We start from the raw sequence: 23454 nt of genomic DNA on the forward strand, positions 1-23454 counted from the left end.
GTCGAAGTCGTGAAGCTACAAGGTCGAAGTTGTGAAGCTACAAGGTCGAAGCTGTGAAGTTGCCTCTAGATTAAAGCCGTGAAGCTGTTAGGTTGAAGTTGTTGAAGCTGCATCAAGGTCAAACCTATGAAGCTACTAGGTCGAAGTTGTTGAATTTGTTATGTCGAAGTTGCAGAAATTGTTGTTGGCGTCGAAGTTGTTGGAGAAGTTGTTAGAAGGTCGAAGTTTGTTGCTGGAAGTTGTCTAAGGAAATTTAATCAATAAGGAAGGATGACTTAGTCTTGGAGGGTCTTGGTTAAGGGTCATAGGTCTTGGAATTCGTCAATTGAAATTTTATAAGAATAGAAGGATTTTGGTGGGTTTTCCTCTCAGTTGGAGAGGTTTTGGCCTTAGCTAATCACCTATATATTGTATCCTATTGTCTCATTGTTCTTCATGATTTGGTAGTTGTTTGATGATAGAGAACACTAATAATAATAAAGGAAATAATTACATTACAATCAATTATCAAAGTAATATAAATCACCTACACTTGTTGCCCCCTAGATTTCTCAACACAAGGAAGGTCTAGAATTGCATCTTTGTATTGCAGATCCAAGTTACAGGAAAGTCAAATACTCTGGTATGATCTAGTTTGACTTTGAAGAGCTTGGTTTGTTTGAAGGAATACTTCTTGAAGAGTTGACACATGCCATAATTAGGGTTTCTGTAGCTACTACAACGTTGAAGATTGTAGGTCGAAGCTAGGGGGTCAAAATTGAAGGCGGAAATTGGTTGAAGCATAATTGACCCTTGATGACTTGGTTTATTATTGACATAATTGGAATGGCTTATTAGAGGGATGACTTGGTGCCTAGAGGAGGACTTGGTCTAGGGTTTTTGGTCTTGGTTTTCTCATTTGAAGAAAATTCTATAAGAAGAGAAGAGATTATTTTTTCTTTTTTCACTTGGATGGGTTTTACTCTGGCTTAGAGCCTAATACTTGTGTTGATTGTCTTTATTTTTTTTCTCTTGATAATTGTTTGATGTAAAATTATAATAAGGAAACAAAAGAATATAACTAAAGTTCACAATCAATTATCAAGGTCAAGGAGAATTTGAATTAATAGTTTCCCTATTGCAATCTCTAATATTGTATCAGAGCTAAGGTGAATAGAGAAGGCAACTGGAGAATCACCTTGTTGACATAAGAAAGGATTTCTTATCAAGGGGAATCATTTGTATAAAGACACAAGGAAAGAAGAATAAGATTTGTTATGACATCAAGGATTTCATCTTCTCAAGAAGGATCAAGAACTCATTAGAGGAAGGAAGAATAAATCTCTTGTTGAAGGCTCTCTAATGCACTTCATAATTTTGAAGAAAAGGAGGCATCAATGAATCTTAGGATCATAATTAACTCTTTGAAGTTGTTTAAAGACATCATTATTAAAGGTATCCTAGAAGTCATCATTCTAGGGCATCTTTGAACTCTCCTTGAAGGTCTTGAAAACATCAAGATAGTTGGAGACATCATCAAAAAGAATGAATTTTGGTTGACAAGTAAGTATTATATTGTATTCTATGTCTCAATCTAAAGATCACATGGCTACATTTTGCAAGGAAAACAACAACCTCGTTGGATCAACAAATTTCCTAGCATGTAAGAAGAGGATTGACTTAGCACTCATAGAAAATGAAGTCATGGAATATGTCCTTGGTGAAGTAGTTTTACTATACAAAGAGAGGATTCAAGAGTTAGCAAAATAAAAGAAAGGACAAGTAAGGTCACAAACAATCATTGTTGAAACTATAAAAGATCATTGTGTTCCCTTTACTATTGATTTGAAGGCATCCAAGGATATGTATGATAAGTTGGTAAATTTATATTGTATAAGTACATCAAGTCAAAATATTTCCTTGAGGAATCAACTATATAGAATAATAAAGTCAAAGGATGAAGGCATGGCCATTTATCTCATGAAGATCTCACAAATAAGGGATCAATTTCTAGGGCTTCAGGAAACAATTTCAGAATATGAAATTACGATTTGTGTATTAAATGCCTTTCCACCTGATTGGAGTTGTTTTGTAACTAGTATCTACTCTAAGGATACTACATCATTTGAAGAGTTATGGGATCAATGTATCTTGGAAGAATCTAGGATCAAGAAAAAGGATGACATCGAATCAATGATAGGTCTCAAGCTTTTATTGCAAGGTCCAGGAAGTTGAAGAAAGGGAAGTTTGGAAAAAGAAAAATATGTCCAAGGTTCAATTCTTTGGATGCAATGAGTACGGCCACTTTAAGAGGGGTTGTCCAAACAATACGAAAAACAAAATAAAGGAAATAACTGAAGCTCACATAGCTTATGAAAATGGATAACATGAGAAGAAGTCGAAAGGGGAAGATGCCAAGGATCTCTACTATTGATGAAATCTCCATACCATGTTCTTTATGAAATTTATCTTTATTTTAAGTGGAAAGTAGAGTAGCATGCATTGTTACATTCTCTAAAAGAAGTCTTTATTTCTGTAAAATAAATTGCATCATAGATAGAAGCATAACATAGTAGAGAAACTAGAATCTACTTGATTAATTGCTTTGCGAAAGATCGTCTAGCATAAAACGAATGAGAATATAGGAACCATATTACATAGAATTATTCATCCAAGAATTTTCCAACATCATGTTAGAGGTAGTCATTTTGCAAAGAGATATTATCAAGATCCTATAAGAACCATTATTTTGGAATGTTCTTGGAAACAACATTATGACATGACTAGTATATATTCCATCTAGTATGGAAACACTACTTCTGAAGGATGAAGGGATGTAGATGGTCAAATTGTAGTGTGAAGGGCATAATGAAAGTCTTTCTACTTGTAGGAAAAGGAACCTATCTTCAATAAGTACAAGAAGCAAGCACATTCAAGAAATGATGGCTAGATGATTATATGGAAGCAAAGTTATGCATATTTTAAGTAACTCTTCTCTAGGGTAAGGTTCATATCTACAAGAATCTTGTAGAAAGAATTGGATATAAAAGTGTTCTCGGTAAGTCTTCCATATGGTTGCATGATGCTCAAAATAAGAATTTTGATATGCTTTGGAATGGATGGAGATCAAGACTCTCTCACAAGATTGCATGGCACAAATATGAAAATATTGATCAACATCAAGTCTAGTCCCTAGAAGAAAGGAAAGGAGGTAACAATGACAACTCCAAGGAAGATGTTGTTGCTTGGTAATCAAGTTTGATGCATGGGCACCCATACTAAAATGAATGAATCAATAAAGATTCTTATGGAGATGGATCATGCGAAAGGATGATGATCCCAAGGATTTAAGTAAGAGGCCATCATGATAAGGTAACTCTAATATTAATAATATTATATTGGTTATCTGGTTGACATGTTGTATTTCTACCTAAAAGAATATTGCAGAAATGCATTATGGTAGTTAAGGCAAGATCAACTGTTGATATTGAACTCAATTCAAAGAACATATGGATTGAGTAAAATTTTTTGGCAATCCTTGAAGGATTATGTAGTCAAGATGTTCACATCATCATCTTGGGATTGAAATGTAGCAGTTTAAGAAGATAACCTAATGTTCATGTTCCTACATCAACAAAGATCACTTTCATGAGGGAGCTATCAATAGCTTGAAATTTGATAAGGCTCAATATAATGCCTTCATTGATGATAAATAGAGTGTTTTTAAAGTTGTCATTGATGTCAATATGATAGGTGCATTGTTAAAGAAAACATTGGGAGAAAACCCTAACCCTAAGTGCAAACCTTAGATGCTTAATGTACATGATAAAACTCTAACTCTATATGATGCCCTAACCATGTTGAAAATAACCCTAATGGATGAAGATAGCATGTGAAAGAGACCTTGTCTTAGAAGCCCTAGCATGGAGGAAATCCTAACATGGTTAAAAATGACCTAGCCCTTGTTGTGTTGAAGTAATCCCTAAAAGATTATGCTAAAGAAGCCCTAAACCTATGCATGATTCATTCAAGGAAATCCTAAAGATGCTCATGTAACCTAATGAATAAAATTCCCTAAAAAGGAACCCTAACATTGTCCCAAGCATGTCAAAATTATGAAAAAATATGAAGTCAATTAATGCCATAATTCCATATAAATTTTTTTCTTAATAAGACCGTTATGAAAAAAATGTGTATTTGATGAAAGAAAAAATAAATTGTGATCATTAGAGTTCATATCTTGGAAAGAATACTACATGAAATTATAGAGGATGTCATAAGCTTTCCCACAAGTACTCGCCTCCTAATTCCTTCTTGTTATGTAGATATTAATTTTTGAAATTTAAATATTGAAAAATGAAAAATATGCTAGCTGACTTATGTAGGCTCACACACCTTTTCAACCAACATGTCTCTTCAGTGGACGCAAACAACAATAAATATAAGGACGTGTTATCTCATTTCTGAGCAATAAGAACAGTGCAGATTTCAAAAGATAAGCCAAAAACAAAAATATAATTTGGCCAAGATAATATAACACAAACTTGGATCTAAAAAGGAGGGCTAGAAAGGGAACTTGGATGAAGCTTTAGAGCTGAAGATTTCACATATTTGTCTTAGGAAATTATTCTTGCAAATCTAAGTTGTTGCAGGGAATGATTTTGGGATGTTGAAACCCTATCCAAATTCCAGATTAATTAAATAATTTCAAACCTATTACAAACTTATTTGTAAGCTATTTTTTATTCTCTAGAATTCGATCCTGTGGACGATTTTTAATGTGGAAGGTTTGATGAATTTCATATTCCTGTAATGATTTGCAACTCTGTCCATTTGTTTTCAAACTTGTAACTTGCATTCCTCAGAAACTGTTCTCCTGTAGTCTTATATCTTGAAGCCACAAATTAGGGACTGAGTAACCTTGGTTGCACTGGAGTTTTGGATAGCACTTTTTAGTGTTGGTTGGGTCTATTTCAGCCCTACAAGTTGTGACTAGGGTATAGTTTGAGGAGAAAAAGTGTTAAGCAGACAAGTAGTTGTTATAGATAAATATCTATAAGAAAATATGTGATCTACAGTTACAGACCTCCATTCCTATAATTTGAAGACTTGTGGAGAGCTAAGGCACTTTGGATCTGTAAAACAATACTGTTTTGAAGACCTACTATGGACCCTTGAAGGAATCCACTTGGGAAGAAGATAAAAGTGGTATTTGGAGATTTTCTAGAGAAAAAAAAGCACACCTCTTATATTGGCTTGAGATTTGTGACTTTATTGAAAAAAATTTGAAGACTTGGAACCTTGCAAATCTTGGATTTGTTAAAATAATTTTTTTGGAACTTTTTACCATATTGAAGATTAGTCTTATTTGGGAAAATCATTGTTGAGGACCCCTTAGAGTTGTGTACTAAAGATACTCTGGAGCATGCTTTGAGAATAGTTTATCGATACATCTGATGACTTGTGAAGACTTATGAAGTATTGAACTCTCTTGAAGAAGCTTGTTGAAAACATTGTGAAAGATATCTTGGAAAAAACCTTTTTAAAGACCTAGTACAGACATCTTGCGCTGACTTGGAGGCATCTTTGGAGGACATGATGCATTGTTGAAAACCCACATGGAGTAACCTTGAAGAAAAAATTTTGCGTATCATGAAGAGTCTTGGAGACACCTTCTATGGTTGATAAAGTTGTCACTGATGAGTGAAGCATATTGAAGATCCATTGATGTCATTTGTTGCAGGCTAGTTTGAAGAGATTATCAAGGCTTCTTGCAGAATTTTTTGGGAGGCCTTGAAGAACCATTCAACCTACATTGAAGATCTGAAGCAAATTGATATGGTTGGTGCCCTAGAGGATAGGAGTCCTCAAGAATACAAGGTTGGAGCCTCGTGGAAGATAGGTTTGGAGCCCTAGAGGTTGAAGCCTCATGAATTCAAAGTTGGTGCTTGGCAGAGTACAAGTTGTAGCCTAGTGGATTAAATGATTGGTGTCTTCATCTAGGGTTGGAGCCCTAAATATTATTGTACTTAATTTATTGTAAAGAAGAGGATTGGAGTCATCGTTATTTTGAAATCAAAACCTCAAAGAAGATGTCAAGGCAAAACTTGTAGCTTCCCTAGAAGAGATAGGAAGTTTGAAAAGGGAAAATGAGGAGCTAGAGAAGCAATCACAAGATGGTGACCATGACATCGACAAGACAAGGAAGGAAGTTTACCTCTTCAAGATTCAAGTACAAGAAAGAGATAAGAAGCTCACCAATATTAAGGAGGAATTGCATCAAAACAAGAAAAGGTATCATGAAGAAGCCATATCCATGACGAATCAGTTGGATAAAGCAAAGAAAATGGATGACATTTTGTTAAGCCATCTTGAACAAAGACATGAGGACTTGAACATGCTTGAAGCAAAAATTGGTTAATACAAGGAAGAGGTATCCTCCCTTAAATCTCAGCTGGAAAAGGCAAAGAAACAAGCACAAGGAGCTGAAAAGCTGATGGAAGTTTTGGCCCTCCTGGAAGGACAAGTAGGGTAATCAGAAAAGGAAAGAAATGCCATGGCATACCAACTTGAAGAAAAATATGAAGAAATCTTCAAATTAATATAAGATATCACATCTCTCAAGTCCTAAACATGTGAAGCAACAAGTATGAAGGAAGAAACAGAGAACCGTCTAGTAAAAAAGGATGAAGAATGCAAGAAGATCAAAGAATAAATTGATATCCTAAGGAAAGAATTTGATCAATTGAACAAGAGTCTAAAGATATCCAAAACCCTAGATCACATATTTTCCATATATGCACAACTTTTTTATATGTGCATATCTTCTGTATATGTGCAACTTTCATATATGTGCATATACAAAAGTTGTGTATATAGAAGTTGCACATATATGGAAATTGCACATATATGGAAAATATGTGGATATACGAAAGATATGCGCATATACAAAAACTATCCATATACAAAAGATTTAGTTGCTCCTTGTGTATAATAGTAGTTGAATCACATATCCTTCTCTAATCTTTGAGCACTGAGTCACTTTCGGTGCTAGGGTGTTACTAAGAACATACGATAAGAGAAACCTATCCAAACTTTCCCTTTGTGGCTCTTAAAATAGAAGGAATGCCTTCCATGTGAAACATGTATATGGAAAATCCTAAATATTAAACATGTGTTGACATCATGGCATTAATTAAGATTCTGCAACAACCATCTCCCTCTGTGCTTCCTTATATGTTGCCTCTTCTCGAGCAGGGTCGAACTTCAGATGGGGTTCATGTGCTCTCCTCACCCATTGTGGTTGCAGTGTCCCGAACTTTGCAACATCTGCCCCTATTCGGACACCTCCCCAAGTCATTGTGCCAACATGTTGTTGGGCTTCGCATGGTTCGACAACGATCATTTGCACATTCGGGCCCTTCTTCTCCTACCACTTCACAAATAGGTGAAAAATTGACTAGGAAACAAAGCCAAAGAAGTAGAAGAAGGAGTTCCACAAAGGAAAAAGGATCTTCCAATGGAGGAAGATTCCAGACTCCAAAAGAAGAAGCAAGAAGCTTTAGTAGTCAATCATCAAAAAGAAGAGAAACCAGGGAGATAGGGGATTCTTCTAGAGAGATAGAGAAATAGAAGTGTATATGTGCATATCTTTTATATATATGCAACTTCGATAAATAGAAAATTTAAAAAGCTATAACCTATTTAATATGCTTTCGTGATAATACACGATCCTATTTGTTGTGAGATGATCATATAAAAGCTACTGGATGGTCATACATGACCATGGATTTATGAACAACGACACAATTCTCCATTTCAAATCCACAATGTTCTGATTTCTGGCATCCTGACAACTCCGACTCTAGAATCCAATGTAAGTGGTTGATAGGACGTGATTTTAATGCATTCAATGCTTGGCTTCGGACCAAGAATTTCAAATGTCGTTGCCTGATTTCAAATTGAAAAAGTGCGCGTGGAATTTCTGCAATATTTTTTTGAATAGGGACGTGATGGATCTTTGTTTCATATTTTTGCCCTGGGATGATAAGCTCACTGCTTACATTTTTTCATTCTGTGACTATGGTGTGACAACATGGAATACTTTTCTCATCTCCACTCTGAGTATTTCATCCTATCTTTGATCCATCGATAATATTTGAGATTACACGACGCGCAAACCAAATCGTGTGTTAAATTTAAGCATCTTATTCTTTTTTGGATGCATCGATTATGTTATGGCATTGTTAGCCTATGGGTTCCAACAATATCTCTATGGAGAAATTTATTCCATGTTTTAAATATTGTAATTTACAAAAAAAAATTGGAAAAAAAAATGATATTAAAAGTTCAAATTGCATTTTTTATTGTTAGAATTTTTTTTTTATAATATTGAAAGGTTTTTTATTAATGATATTAAAAAGCCTTTTTTTGTGGGAAGTTGTGTAACTTTTTTAGTTGATGTATGATATTTGAAAGAAAATTTAAAGTTAAAATGAATAAATGATATATTTTTTTAATTTTAATAATAAATTATGAAATATTAATTTATTTTACTGTTCAAAATATGTGTAAGTTATATAAAAAATAATGATATAATAAATATTGTATTAAATGTAAGTTGTTTAAAATATTATTATAAATATAAATTGATATGAAAAACTAATTGAAAACCTAAAACAATGTGCATGAGGAGTGAATTGAGAAGCTAATTAAAATTGAGATTAGTGTCTTTAATTGATTTTGGTATTGAATTTAGACTTTTGTGATCCATATTAATTTGAAACATGTTGGTGTCGATGGGATTATCTTCTATGTGATTTTTACTAAAAGATGTTGTTATAATTTAGGTATGTTACTTTAATTTATTTATCATAAAAATTAGTCACAAAATTAGAAATATAACATTATTTGACACATTGGTAAGTAGTATGATTTATGTGATTCCCATATCTTGGATATCACCATTTCTTTTGACGATGTACGTAGTTCCCATAACTATAGAGATCTAATAAGCGATTTGAATAATTTCCATATCCACTACTAAAAAATTGCTAATTCATATTGATGTTAATCACCAATATAATCATCACCATCACTAAAAAATTTAGAGGAGCAATGTCATGGAGCATTCATATTTTTTATAGTACACATGTTATAGGAAAGACATGTACAATATCCATGGAATAGTTCTATGTTTCTAATAATTGAAGGATCATTATGTATCAAAATTGAAGTGTTTCACTAAGTATCCACTATAAACAGCAAAGTTCACAATGAATAAGTCATCAAAGCTGATTACATGATGAGGGATACGATATGATTGTGACAATTATCATTAACTAGGTGATAACTAGTGTAAGTGTTCAAACATTTTAGTTCATGTAATTCCCAAAAAATATAGTTACAAAATAAAATACCCACAATTGAGTGGAATAATCATTGATAAAGGAAATAGTAATCCTTCATCAATGATCTTATTTGGTTTTGATGTTTATCTCCTACATATTTTGTTGGATGTGTGTATCAACCTTTTTTAGATTTCAAAAACAAGAGGAAAAGTTTGCACCTTAATGGATTTGATCTTTCTCAGCCTATAATAAATGTATAGTTAAAGTAGATTTGGACTTGTAATAGTTATACCTAAAAGTAAACAAAGTAAAGCTAAATGTGTTAATGTTGAAGGAATAGCTCTCACATATGGAAATGGATTCTAACCAATCTTGTAATTTCTAGACAAGATAATGATTTTGAATTTATCGCATAGAAAGTGAAATGTTTAATATGTTTTATTTCTTTTTAAGATGGTATTTTTTCTTTTTGTTGTTTAATGTTTTATGTTGATGTTCATTTTAGTAAAGAAGACAAGTAAAAAGTTGCATAGAAAAGGTTGAAAAATATTGTTTATGAGATTCAAATAAATCTATAGGGCATTGAAAAGATCAAAAGGTATAACCAAAGCCCCATAATAGCCTTCATGTGTGCAAAAGGCATTCCTAGGAATTCACGCCCACTTCATCTAGATTTCATGATACCTAGAGGAATGTCGTAGTCTAGTGAAGAATTGGGTACCATGTAGCACATCCAAGAGGTCACTAATGGCTATGACAAGAAATTTATTTTTTACCATCAACTTATTAATATCATGGGAGTCTAGGCACATGCTCTACAAGTTTCCTTGTTTCTTCAATACCATGATGATTAGGGAAGAGCAAGGACTAGTACTAGGACATATTACATCTATTGTCAACAAATTTTCAATTATCTTTTCAATCTTTATTTTTTACAAGTTATGGGGTGTTTCAAAGACTTATTGATGTTTATTCAAAATCAAATATAAAGCAAGTTGAATTTCTTGTGGGGATCTATCCATAACTTAGATTCCATTAGATTGGGAAATAATACCTAATAACATTTCGTTCAGAGATTATCCATATACTAAGACTTAATCATTTTTAGTGACTTGGCATAAAGACATTTGAGGATGTGCTTGTGGCCCTCATTATTGAATCCCAAATGTAACTCTTTAAAATACATTAAATCTAATGAGCCCTAAAATTGGCCTACTTGGTTCATCTTTTATGACCCTTTTCTCGTCAAATACCTTGGAAATTGCCACTTTTAAGACTAATATCTATTACGTAGAGCGATTTTATAGCAATTTAATACTTTACTAATTAATAACTTACACTAATTATTTTGGTTATTATTGTAACTTACAATGAGTGCTAAGTGAACTATTCAAAAATCATGAGAAATTAGTCAATTATGACTACCTCTCATGGAAATGGTCATATGTGAATGACTTACTTAACGCAGTTGAATCCCAAAATGATATCTAATATTAAATTGTTGTTAGTGATTAATTTGCTCATGGGTTATCAATGATATTTGAATGGATATAAAATGTTATTATTGGAGAATGACTATTTAATTATTTTATAACATGAAAATTAGAGAATACCACTCTCTTGATGGGTTGCATATAACACTAACCAAATATTGCTTATACAAAAGGATAATCCAAACATTTGGATTCCGATGGATTTGGCTTATGCTCAATCCACCCTCATTATTGGGGCTACAAGAACACCAAGACTAGGAAGAAGAATTAGGGAATGGAAGTCTATATAAAAGGATGCAAGATTCCACTTGGGATATTAGGTAGATTATCAAGAAGATGAATGAAAAAGAGTAGAGGAGAGAAGAAGTGTAAGTTGCTCAAGTGTAATCAACAGTTCCAATAGGAAGGTATGATAGGCCTCCAAAATAGGTAAATCATAATGTCCATCAATCCACTCGTAGACGCATACAAACAATACTAAACCCACCTTTTTGCACTTAATGATACATTTTCCTTGCTTAATGTGTTCTTATAAGAGTCAATGATGTTTTTCATTTTTTATGTTCCTCAACATGTTTATTTTGTAGGATTTGAGGAGATATTGCACCGATTTCAAGAGATCCAACACTAGAGTTATTCTTGGGATGTTATGCTCTTAACTTGCAAGACGATACCAGAATACTAAATATGCGAAGAAATATACCCAAAACATAGAAAAATGAGAAATAAATCAAGTATTTTATTATTCAGAAAGCAATGTTCACTTACCTCTTCGAGGGGGTAACCTCCAATAGGGCTGAGCTCAATACAAAATAAGACACGATGTTCCTCGAGGGGAGTCTGTATCCTTTATATAAGATTCATACATGAAATACCATGGGGCAATACCATGGTTTTTATTAATACCATCTATATAATACCATGGCTTATTTGCAACTAACTGTGGTCCCTTCATTAAATTCGGGTTAACCACTTACAATTATTAATATGGGCTTTATTGACTCTTTACTTAACTAAAACTATGACTCAATCCTATTACATAAATAAGGGGGTTAGGGTGGGACCCTAACATGCCCTCCCCCATAAGAATAGCCTTGTCATCAAGGCTGAAACTGCGGAAACTATTGAAGATTAACGGTTGGTTCTCAAGTTGCATCTTATCGAAAGGTGTCTTTCCACTTGACTAGGACTTCCTTGATCATGCGGCCACGCAGGTGCCGTTCTCGTGTGTTAAGAACCTATTTAGGTTGGAGCCAGATTGACCCTTCTTCATCCAATTCAGGTAGAATGGTTTAAATTCTACAATTGTTCCCAATCACTTTCTTGAGGCATGAGACATGGAAAATTAGATGGCTTTTTGCAGTGGGTGGCAAAGCTAGCTTGTAGGTAACTTCTCCAATGCACTGAAGTACTTGATACGGTCCGTAGAATTTTGGAGATAGTTTTTGACAACCCTTGTCTTTAAGTGATGTTTTCTTATATGGTTGCAGCCTCAAAAATACTTGATCCCCTTCTTGAAATTGGCATTCTGAGCGACGTTGATCTACCTATTGCTTCATGCGGTTTTGAGCTTGATGAAGATTCTCTCTAAGGTGGGCCAACATGGTTGTGCAGTTCTGTAGGAGTTGATCCACTGCTTGTACCTTCGAGCATCCCTTGATATAAGAAGTAGGGGAAGGAGGGAGTTGACCATAAACTGCCTCATATGGAGTCATTTTGGTGGTGGCATGATAGTTGGTGTTATACCACCATTTAGCTAGAGGTAACCACTATAACCAGAGATGTTGCTTTTCTGAAGTGAAACACCTAAGGTAGGTTTCTAGACATTTGTTGACTACTTCAGTTTGACCATCAGTTTGTGGATGATAGGAAGTACTGAGATGTAGTTGGGTACCTTGTAGCCAGAAGAGTTCCTGCCAAAAGTTACTGGTGAAGACCGATTCATGATCAGACACAATGGAAGTGGGCATGCCATGCAATTTGAATTTCTGATCCATGAAAGATTAAGCAACCAAAGTCGGTGTAAAAGGGTGGGGTAGGGTGAAAAAATGAGCATACTTAGAAAGTCTGTCCACAACCACCATGATGACTGACTTGTTTCCTGACTTTGGAAGACCTGTAATGAAATGCATAGAAACCTTCGTCCATATTGAGGCCGGGATGGGCAATGGTTGTAATGTGCCTGGGGATTTGACTGTTTCTCCTTTGTGGCACTGACATATGTCACATTCAGCTACAAAAGTAAGAATGTCCCTTTTCATGCCTGTCCAAAAAAATGACCTTCAAGTACGAGCATACGTCTTCTGAAAGCCTGAATTTCCTACAGTGGGAGATGAGTGCAACTCCACCAAAATGTGGCTTTTGAGGGTGGATGTTGGTGATATTACAACTTTGTCCTTGTAGCGAAGAATATCATCCTGCCACGAGTAGCCCGTTGTAGAATTTGGATCTGCCTACAATTGATTAATGAGTTGGGAGAGCTAGGGATGTGAAAATAATTCCTTGTGAGCCTCTTCAATCCATTCTGGAATGGGAAGGGAAATTGCGAGCAGGATACTTTCCCCCTCAAATTGGTGAGATAATGCATTTGCTACAATATTTTTGCACCCTTTCTTGTAAATTATCTCATAATCATATCCCAACATTTTGGAGAGCCATTTATTTTGTTGTGGTGAGGATAGGCGTTGCTCCAAAAAAATATTTAAGGCTTTGATGGTCTGTGTGGATTTGGAAACTTCACCCCAATAAGTATGGTCGCCAGGTATCTACTGCATATAAAATTACCATCATCTCCTTCTCATAGGTATATTGTCCCAGATTCTTCCCACTTAGTTGTTGGCTCATGAAGGCCAAGGGTCGACCTTCCTGCATTAAGACCGCCCCAATACCCGTACCTGAAGCGTCACATTCAATCACAAAAGATTTGGTGAAGTTGGGTAGTGCTAAGACTGGAGTGGAACACATGGCAGGTTTGAGAGCTGTAAAGGCCTGTTTTTCATCATTCCAGAGGAATGATTTTTTATTGAGGAGTTGAGTGAGGGGCCTAGCAATGCGACCATAATTGCAGACAAATTTGCAATAGTAGCCTGTAAGACCCAAAAATCCTCTCAGGCTCTTCAAGGTCTTAGGTTTAGGCCACTCCTGCATTGCCTGGATCTTTTTGGGGTCCACCCTGACACCTTCACGCCCCACAATGTGACCCAAATACTCAACTTCTTCCATGCCAAAATAACACTTGGACATCTTGACAAATAATTTATGCTTGCAGAGTAGTTGCAAGAGCAGATCTACATGCTGAAGATGTGCAGCCCAAGTGTGACTTTAGATGAGGATGTCATCAAAGAAGACAAGGACAAGTTTTATGAGATATGGTTGGAGTAGATGGTTCATAAGGCTCTGAAAAGTGGATGGGGCATTACAAAGACCGAATGGCATGAACAGGAACTCATAATGGCCTTCATGAGTTTGGAAAGCAGTCTTTAGAATGTCTACTTCTTTCATGTGAATTTGGTGGTAGCCTGAGCAAAGGTCGATCTTAGTAAAGAATTGAGCCCCATTTAGTTCATCTAGCAAATCATTGACAACCGGGATGGGAAATTTATCTTTGACTGTCAACTTATTAAGGCCCCTAAAGTCTGGACACATACGCCATTCCCCATCTTTCTTGAGCACCATGACCACCGATGATGAATAAGGACTAATGCTAGGACGAATGTCACCTAATTCCAAGAGTTCCTTGATTATTTTTTCTATTTCATTCTTTTAGGCGAACGGATATCTATATGGGCGCACATTTGGTGGTTGGGCCCCTGGGACCAAAGTAATGCTATCATCATGTTCCCCTCTGGAGGGTGGAAGTTCATGAGGCTTTTCAAAGACTGGCAGATGGTTGTTTAAGATCTGTTGCATCTCGGGATGAATATAAAGGGAATTGGTTTTGAAGGCCTGGATGGCATTAAATTGAGCTATAACTCCATGGTGGCCCATTTATAACAATTTTTCCATCCGATGTGAACTGATGATAGAGGGAGCTCCTGCTTGGAGTCCGTGGAGGGTATGTGTGTGGTTGTTCTACTTAAAGCTCATATATAACTCCTGGAAATCCATTGTGATTGGGCCGAGTGTGCGAAGCCATTCAACACCGAGGACAATGTCACACCCTCCCATGTGTATGGAAAACATGTGGGTCTTTAACTGATAATCCCCCATTTGAAGTTTGACATTTTCACTATGACCTTCACATTTCATTGTTCCCCCATCAGCAATTTGGACCTGGAAGTTAGAAACTTCTCGGGCAAAACAATGCACTGCTTCCGCGACTCTTTGATGGATAAAATTATGTGTACTTCCACTATCAATCAAGACTACTACTGGGCGATGCTTAATAAAACCTCTGATTTTGAGAGTTGGGGCAAAGAAATCCCTGCCAAAGCATGCAACGAGATAACGAGTTCTTCAGGTACATTTTCCTGCTGGTTGTCCTCTTATTCCTTCTCTGGTTCCTCAAGTGGTGGGGCTTCCTTCGATGAACTGTGATCAGTAGCATCAATTTGAAAGAATTTGGGCTCCTTGCATTTATGCCTGGGAGAGTATTTCTCATCACAATAGTAACATAATCCTTGTTTTCTTCTTTCCGCCATTTTTGTTGGTGACACGTTTTTAACCTTGAGTGTGTGGGTAGTGCTTTGAGCCTGTGGGGGGCAACCCTTGGCGATGAAATTTGGGCGATTGGACTGGGCCACTAACACACGTTCGACTTCACGAGCTATCCTGCAAGCATGCAGCCATGAGCTAGGGTGGTGCAGTCGGATGTGGGCTTGTATGGCTTCTTTGAGACCACCGACAAAACATTCCACGTAGAACTCATCGTGTAGACCTCCAATGTGAAAAGCTAAGGCTTCAAAGGCTGCAATATATTCATTCACTGTTCCTGTTTGTTGGAGCTTAGTGAGACGACCCAAAAAGTCAGATTCATGGTCAAAGCGATCCATAAGAGCTTTTTTTAATGTCTCGCAAGTCAAGGGCCTTCCATAGAAATGTTGATGCCATTGCCACCATTGCCATCTTTCATTGTCCAAGCACACGATACCCACACTAAGATGAGTCACATTATCTAGGATGTAATTCAGAGTGAAATATTGCTCCATTTGTGCTATCCATGCAGCCAAGTGAGAGCCATCAAATTTATACATGTCTGGCTTGGGTGGTCGCGAATGGGATTGTTGGTGGGTGCCAAAGAGGTGAAGAGACTGGCTAGACTCACCCTCACTATTTTCATTGCCAATATATGCCTCCGCGCGTTCCTCCATCTTTCCCTTTGAGAGTGTTTCATTTATGTTCTTCAGCGACAACAATACCTCGTTCAATGTTGATTCAAGTTTGTCGATCCTCTCATTGGCCATAGCTTGAGCTCTAGTTTGTACCATGCACCGATCCGATGCACTTAAAATTTGGGACCGCCCGAATTTTTTGACACTAACAATTGAATGGCACCACCTTACTCAGCTCGTTGTCTTGTAGTAGCCGAATCCCAGAAATGTCAATGTTGCCGAAAGTCCTGCGAAAATCACGCCCAGGTATAGGAACCCACACAACTACTCAGATCTGGATGGCGGATCTGATAGATCTGAATGGCAGAACCGATTTCTACTGCGGATCTGATGGATCTAATAGATTCGAATGACTGTTTTGATAGATCTAAATGGCGGAATTGATTGTTGTTGTTGTGAAAAAACCCCACTTGCGAGATCTGATCTGGCAAAGATTATGCGTGATCCAGAGATAGAGAAGGGAACTATGGTCTCCAGGAGTGTTAGGTACTACAGATTGTAATATACATAAGGGTTTGATAGTAGTACTTGGCCCAAATTTTCAGTGCACTAACCAAGGAGAATCAACCGTACCCTTAGCCGTATAACCCGACTACCCTATTGTACGCGCAAGTAATCTCTCCGAGTGCTATTCTCAGTGTATTGTAGCAGCAAGACGGCTGACGGTTTATCTATGGAAAAGTTTCAAGGGAGCTAGGGGGCTTCCGATATACCCAGAGGGTACTTGGAAGACAGTCTGTGCGCGGTTCTGTCTAATGCGCTACTACTCGAAGGGGTACCCACAGGGGTTACAAGGGAGTCCAACAAGCATGACCACCTCTTGTATTTCCTGTGTGCATGCCTCCCCAAATCTATAGGTTTATGCGCTCAACGACAGATCCTATGGTTTAAAGACGCCGAAACACATCTCTAGCCAAAAAGAAATTTTCTAAAAATTAGAGATCCCACTGGCCCTGGAAAGCGCTCTGATACCACTTGTTATGCTCTTAACCTGCAAGATGATACCAAAATACCAAATATGCAAAGAAATATACCCAGAACATAGAACAATGAGAAATAACAACAAGTATTTTATTATTTAGAAAGCAATGTTCACTTTCCTCTTCGAGGGGGTAACCTCCAATAGAGATGAGCTCAATAAAAAATAAGACACGATGCTCCTCGAGGGGAGTCTGTATCCTTTATATAGGATTCATACCATGGTTCTTATTAATACCATCTATCTAATGCCATGACCCATTTGCAACTAACTGTGGTCCCTTCATTAAATGTGGGTTAACCACTTACAATTATTAATATGGGCTTTATTGACTCTTTACTTAACTATAACTATGACTCGATCCTATTACATAAATAAGGGGGTTAGGGTGGGACCCTAACATGGGACTTGTTCCATACTATAGGAGAGCATCAACTCGATTGGCTGAGGATATTTAATGCCCCTTCCTATTGTTGCAACAGGGTTGCGGGTCGAGTAACTGGTGGTTCGGGTAGCTCGTGCAAGACATGAACGAAGGGTCTGACATTGTATTTTTGCAGGTCCGATTTTATGAAGTGTGCTTGTTGAGTTCTGCCAGCTCCAAGAAATTGTAGAATGTTTTTGTACAATTGAATTATAGGAACTAATATATTGATATTGAGAAGACTCAATTACATGGGAGTTCCCCTCCCACATATGGTTATGTGTTTATAATTTACTATATATATTGTTTATATGGTTAATTGAAGAAGTTTATTTCTGCTGCAATGATAACACTTGAAGATAAAATTGGCTAAGTGTTTGGTTAGGCTTAGTCCATACTCTTGAGTATTGGTGAAAAAAAAATATAGTGGTGTCGCACCCATACGTGGTTGAAAGAGTACCACAAGGATAGGGTTGTGACAATTGGTATCAGAGCTTGATTCAGGGTGAGTCAAGTTGATTGAAGTAAAGGCATAACTACCACTTTCTGAGCAGTTGGGATCAGAGCTACTTGTAGAAAGGGGCTTTGATTGAAGCAGTAATACAACAGGTAGTTTTGTAGTTGGTATTGAAGCTTGACATTAGAAGTTCGATAGGGATAGGTTGTAGGGTCGAAGTTGAACAAGCTAGTGTATGGGCTTAACAAGATCACAAGAAAAATTGATGGTAGACAATGTGGAAGAACCTCAAGTTAAAGGGGATTCTAACATTAATCCCAAGACAATTTTCATGGATAGGGTTTTGAAATGAATGGAAGAGTTTGTTTTGGATGTGGCTTCATTAAAGGCTAGGAATGTTGAACTTAGAGATGGGTTCATGAAGTTAGAAGAATCTTACGATAATCTCAAGGTATGATACGAGTATATTGAATGGAATTATGCACAAATAGAGAAGGAGGTCAAGAACATTGGAGCTGCAAGAGATCAAGGATTGGATGAAATTATGAAGTTGCAGAAAAGTCTTGAGGATGCTCGAAATGAAATAGCTGTTTTGAAGAAAGAAGTTGGGCAGGGACCAATTGGAGGGCTGCTCATGTGAAATTTGAGGAACCTGATTCTTATGATGGGATGAGGAGTGCAAAGGCACTTGAAAATTTCTTATGGGATATGGAGAAATATTTGGAATTCTTGGGAATTATTGATGTTGAAGCAAAGGTCAAGGTAGTTTCTCAATTCCTTACTAAGGATGCTAAGATGTGGTGGAGATGAAAGTTGGATTAGATTTCTCATGGTGACGTTGATGACATCTCTACTTGGGATGATATGAATAAATATTTGCAGACTCATGTTAACCCACAAGATAAGACTTGGGATGTAAGGACGAAGATTAATTATATTAAGCAGGCAGGAAGTCTATAGGCATATCAACGCGACTTTTCAAGTGCAATCTTGGAATTACCTGATATGGCAGAGAAAGACAAGGTTTTCAACTTCATTATAGGAATGAAACCTTGGGAACACAATGAGGTGAAGAGGAAGAAAATGGACATTCTAGAAGAAGCATTTTTTTTGGTTGATAAGCTGGAAGAACATTATGATGAAGGGACTGAAGAGAAGAAAAAGAAGTTTGATAAACCGAAGGAAAAGGCTACAAAGGAAGAACAATTGAGATCGAGTGGGAAGCTGGAAATAAAGAAGCCTCTAAAATGTTGGTTTTGAGGAGAGGAACACACAGTGAAGAATATGGTGGCAATAGTAGCACAAACTAATGCGAAGAAGAAGAAGAAGGGGGAACCAGCAATTGGGATGATGCAGATTTTGGGAGCTACAACAATAACGAAGGTTGTCCCAAGGCATGATCCTGAGAGGAACAAATTGGAATATGTTAATATGAAATTTTGGCAAGGAACTTTACTCACTATGGTGGACAGTGGTGTGACCCATAACTTCATTAGAGAGGAATCTGCGAGGAAAGTTGGGTTGAAGTTCTCACTAACCCAAGCTCTTCTTAAAGCAGTGAACTCTCCACTTAATAAATTCATCGACATGTAAGAGAATGTGGATGTGAACATTGGTGAGTGGTCTGGGAAGATCGACTTCATGATTGTGTAGATGGATGACTATGAAGCAATATTGGGTATGGAATTTTTGAAGAAATATGAGGCTATGATGGTGCCACATATGAAGACATTTATGATGGATGGGATGATGAACCTTTGGGGGTGCCTACCGTGGCAGCTATGTCAGTTGGGTGTAAATTGACAGTGATGAATTTGGAGGACATTAGGCAAGATGAAGTATATGAGACGGTGTCCACTGTAGAGACAAAACTCATGGAGCAGACATGGGTTTGACATGCATACTAGAGGCAATGGAAGGAAACAAAGATGCTAGACCAAAGGCTCAAGAGGAGTGTTGTACCTATGAGATAGTAGTAGGTCAGGCTACCAATGCTAGAGCATCTAAAATAATTGTTTTGGGGGTTTTTGGTTTAAGTTTTTTGGAAGACCAACGAGTGAAGACAAATGTAGAATTGAAGTAATTAATCCTTTGGGGTATATTAATACATCAACAAAGGGCTGCTATAATGCATTACACAGTGATATAGATCAAAATAGTGGTGAGTAGAAAACAACAAAAATATTATTATTACAGTTTCCAGACTATAAAACAGAACAATCATAAGTTGGAAAACCTTTTGAACTACGTTTTGAAGATTCAAGGCAGTATACTTAATGCTTACACAAGATGCTGATGATTTATTGATTAGAGGGGATTAGCTACACAAACAGTTGCATTAATCCATTCTCTTAATAGATGATCACTTCAGGAGCTTATAGGAATCAATTGAAACTCTAATTGTTCCTACCTAGATATCTCTACAAGTCATAAGCATATGAAGAAATACAAAATGATTGAAAAACTGGAAAAACTTACAGGATAACACAAACTATGCAAGACCATATTCAAAATCCTCTGCTTTGTATTAAGGTTCCAGAAAGATTGATTACCTCAAATTTTCGCAAAAGCTTCCTTCAAAAGGTGGCTTCCAGGTTCAAAGTAGCATTAACAGTTAAAGACTTTACAAGTAGTGAGCTATGAATCTTGAACTCCAAACCATTTACAACTTAGGAAAGGAGTTATTTATACAATAATAAAACTACAAATATCTTAAAACTGTTTAAGATTTATTCAAGGAAAGGAAAAGATCTTCATGGCAAGAAGATAGGGGCAGTTATTGAACTGCTTCTTGCTGTCCTCTTTTATTTAGGCTATGTTGGATTCATTTGTTTGATATTTCCCCTTACATTGATCAATTTTTTGGTATCCTTTATGCTGACAGATTTGCTTCATTCAACCTTTTACTGATATGTTTAAACTCTGTGAATCTCTTTTAACCCTGCTAAGTAGATTTGACTGTGCATTTCAGGATTTACTGTGTTTTTCAACAGTAAATCTTCATATTTAGTCTTCAAACTGTTTCACATGCTTATTTCTTTGTAAGCCTAAAATAATAGTCTTCCTTGCAAAACACATAACTCATTAAGCAAAATATGGTGACAGATGAGGTCATGGTGGATTTTTTGAGTTTTCAAAGGCTATCGGAAGGTGTCTGGGAGGTATTGGAAGGTGAAAACATGATTTAATGGCCGCAGAGGAATTGTTGGGGTTGTGCTGTGTTAAAACAGACAAAGATAGCAAATGGTGCTTTTTGTTTAAATGGGGAAAAACAACCTTGCTTTTGAACTATCGCGTGAAAAAACGAACAGTGGTTGAAAGAGTATGGAGGGATTAATAAAGGCGGGAATGGCTTAATCATATTTAAAACATTGATTAGTGGTTTTAAATAGATTTTCGGGTGATTTTCGTGTTTAAATTGAAAATCGATTTAACACATAAAACCTTGCAAAACACATAACATCGGATTTGAAATTTTATTAACCTAGGCTGATAATAACATCGGGTCCGAGGTTAATCACATATTGCTATCGGAGTGATTCTCCGTTAAAATCATATAAACTATTTAATCAAGAAATTCTTTATAAAACAATATATAGCAGATATGAAAATTTATGGAATTGGGTGGATAAAGGCATCGGATCTGGGTCTAAATCGGATATCGCAATCTGAGTTAGGTGGGGGTAGGCCCATCACATATACATATAACAATGGGCGAAGGAGACATGGTTGTCAACTGGAATATATGTATGGTTGGGTTTGGGTCCCAATCACAATTGGGGATCGCAGTTGGCAGGAGGTATATATGTCGGATGGGACTAGCGATAAAGGCGGATGCGATATGGTGATGAAGTATAATATATAATGATGTATGGTCTAGGCTTCCCATCGCATATCGCAATTAGAGTTTGCAATGTGGGGAGGTTAATTTATATGAAGGAATTTCAACCCATTGATATTGCAATGTGATATTTATATGAAATACATAGTTTTTTAATAAAACTATAGTATATGGATGTTTAAAGGGTTGCAGATCCCACCGATGCGATATTTGTGAAATACTTAGTTTTATAACAAAACTAAGGGTTTCAGATATTTTAAATAAAGAAGCTATATTATACGGGAAAGGGGAAACCTTAAGGATTTAATAATATATGTTAATGTTAATATGAAATATAGCAGAAAATAAAAAACACTGAGTATAATGATTTTTTAAAATGAATATTTAAACTTTTCATATAAACATTAATACTTAGGGTAAAGATGTTTGATGGGCTTTTATGTAAAATGGGATTTTACATGATAAAAAGCGGTTTTGATGGTAAAAGGGAATTTATATGGTAAAAAGGGATCTTTCATAGGGTTTTTACTTTTCCTAGGTAAAAAGGGTTTTTACCATAGGAAAAGGGGATTTTATGAAAATGAATGAATATGAATGTATGAAGGGGAAATTAGTCAATAGATGAATGAATATGGATGAGGGAGGTTAAATAAATTGATATTCTAGACCTTCATTTGCATTGTATAATTGTCTCCTGAGCATAGAAACATGATGAATGTACATTTTGTCCAATCAACCATTAAACTTCTGCAACCTTTCTCTACTTACCCTTCACTTATCCTATCATTTTTTCTTCACTTAATGGGTGCATTTAAGCTAGAAAACCCTTATCCTTTCTTATTATTTAACAAAAAAAAACTATCTAAATCTACCCTTATAACATCCAAGGGCTCATATTAAACTGATGAGCACCTTATTATTCTCTACCTAACTACTGATCTGCCAAGATTATACAGTTTGGATAGAGCTTTATTCTCTAACTATAACATTAAATTTAAAGCATGAAGCAATCAAGATTAAATAGTTTGACTGTCATGGCTTGTGGCATTTAAAACAATTTGGACACAACCATTATTTGCAGAAAAATAGTAGCATTTAGACTTGCTCACTTTCAAAGTTTATTTGTTTTCTTTCTACCTAACATTTTCATTTTGCCTTGATTTTTTTAGAGCAACTAACCTAAAATTTTCTTTGATGTGGACATTATCATCAAAAATATTTTTTAAACTAACATTTTATTCACTATTGTTATGTGCATATCCTAACTTAACATTTTTTGAAATATTCTATCTAGTCAAAACCAAAAAATGCTACAACATTGGCTCCATCTGGGGATTGCTTTCTCCTATAGAATGCAGAGAACCTGCAGATCCATGTGCCTTATCATCGGGCTATGGAGTCCTTGCTGTAAAAAATATCACACTAACATCTTGGAAGGGGAAAGAAAACCAGAGTATTTACATGGAAACTATTTCAACCTCTTAGTACTGAATGTAATGTTTGAGAAACCTTCCATTTATAGGATAAGTGGAATATTGCCCCTCAATATTTTGCAGCACAAATGTGTTGTTACCCTTTACGTCAGCAATTGCTAAAGGTCC

This window comes from Pinus tabuliformis, chromosome 1_2 (assembly GCF_031772625.1).
Source record: "Pinus tabuliformis cultivar Carrire ecotype Pingquan chromosome 1_2, CPIR1, whole genome shotgun sequence".
NCBI classification, from domain to species: domain Eukaryota; kingdom Viridiplantae; phylum Streptophyta; class Pinopsida; order Pinales; family Pinaceae; genus Pinus; species Pinus tabuliformis.